The sequence below is a fragment of the Rissa tridactyla genome, chromosome 7 (assembly GCF_028500815.1).
Source record: "Rissa tridactyla isolate bRisTri1 chromosome 7, bRisTri1.patW.cur.20221130, whole genome shotgun sequence".
In the NCBI taxonomy this organism is placed as follows: domain Eukaryota; kingdom Metazoa; phylum Chordata; class Aves; order Charadriiformes; family Laridae; genus Rissa; species Rissa tridactyla.
Window position 1 is genome coordinate 54,330,044 of NC_071472.1, and position 1,919 is coordinate 54,331,962.

The following is a 1,919-nucleotide window of genomic DNA, read 5'->3' on the forward strand; positions in this document are numbered from 1 at the left end:
CGCAGGGGCAGAGGGGACGGGGCGGGAGGGAGGGGGCTGCCACGCCGTGCCACGCCATGCCACGCCATGCCACACCACGCCGGCTGCTTCCCCGGGGCTGGAGACCCAAATTTGGCTCTCTTGCGCGTTCCCTCTTCTGCACATCTCACGTCCTCCTCACCCCCTTGGAAGGCACCCCCGGGGGCCTTTTTCTTTTCTTGCCCTTGACGGTCTGGTTTTCCCAGGGGAGGCATCGGCACACGTGTGGCCCCCCAGCGCGCTGGCCCGTGGCAAGGGGGCAGCAAAGGGGGTGAGTTGGGGGGCAGGATATGGATGGGGTCAAAACCTTGGCGTGCCTGTCCAACGGCGAACGGGACGGGACGATGCTGCAGGTCCTGCTGTGCAGGGGGTGGAAGAAGAGAGATGTCCTGGCCCCCCCTGGGTGCCCAGTTGGGGGAGATGGCAAGTGGGGGCTTCCTGAAGGCAACCCCCCTGCCTTTGCTGCACTGGGTTGCACAATTTTGGAGGTGAGTGCTGGTTCAGGGGTTTGCTGCCCCATGGCTGTTGGGGTGTTTGGGGGGTGGCCCCCACTCAGACCCCTCTGCCCCACGCTGCGGGTGATGCTGGGTGAGGCGGGAGGGGAGGGCGGCTGCCGAGGGGGCTGGAGAGCCATGGCCACCTGGGAACCGCTGTCCCCGTCACCTGCTGTGTCGCTGCCCCAAGTGCCAGGCTCGCCCCCCCCCTCCCTTTGGGACGGTGACAGTAATGTTTGCCACAGGATCATCCCTTGGGGACCCTTGGCAGCTGCTTCTGCCCCCTCCTGCTGCCTGGGAAGGGCTGTGGCCCCCCCGGCAGGGGTGTTTTGGGGGGGCCAGCAAGCTCGCTGCCTGTGAGCTTGCCAGCCCTTCCCTCTCTCTGTTCCCAGCTGTGGGGCCGGCGCTGGGACCTGTGGGGCCAGCCCCTGCTTTCTGCCCCCTCCCCGCCAAAGTGCTAGGACGTGGCTCTGGGACTGGCAGGTGGTGCGGGGGCTTCCCACCAACCCGGGGGGCCAAGCGTGGATGGGGACACCCACAACCGGACCTGGTCCAGGTCTCCCACTGCCAGCCCAGTTCCCCCAGTGCCAGCCCGGCAGGGATGCCCGGAGCCAGGCTCAGCCTCCCTGGTGCCTTCTGACTGCCATAACACAACGCCTCCCCGCTCACCCCGCGCTGGCGGCAGCTCCCAGCCCCTCTGGCTCACCCCAGAGCACCCCCCCAACCCAGGGCCGCCCCATCTCCCGGCCCAGCAGAGCATCCTCGGCCAGGGTAACCTCGCGGGGACACTGGGGTGCGGGGGCTGGGGGGGTCCCGGGCTGTGCACTGGTACCTGTGGGCACGGGGATGCCTCTGGCATCACGGGATGGAGGGGGGAGGCGGAGGCTGGCAGCGGATTATTTCTGGATTGGAAGTTACCCACCACTGTGTCTCTTTTTTTTTTTTTTTTCTTTTTTTTTTTTTTTTTTTCCTTTTTCTTAAATAAAAGACCAGAAAAGAAAAAAACAATGAAACAAAACGCCGAAACCAAAAGGCATTGCAGCACTGTGATGGGCCGTATCTCTGCCGCGGGTGCTCCCAGTGGTTTGGGGGTCAGGTCTGGGGGGTGCGGGGTCTGCTGTTGGGGGCGGGGGGGGGGGGACACACACTGCTGGGGTGCCAGGGGTATGGCTTGGCTTTCATCCTCACCTAAGCTCTGAGCACTCTGGGGTCAAAGCTGTGGATTTGGGACTTCTCTCTTCAAAATCCTCCCCCTCCTCCACAGCCTGATCAAAGACTGGTGGTCAGGGACGAGGTGATGCCGCAGCGCCATCCTCGGTGTCCCCCGTGCCTCAGTTTCCCTGGCAGGCAAGCAGCAGCCCGTGGTGGCGTGCAGTGTTTCGAAAGCCTCTTTAAAGAATTTATCAA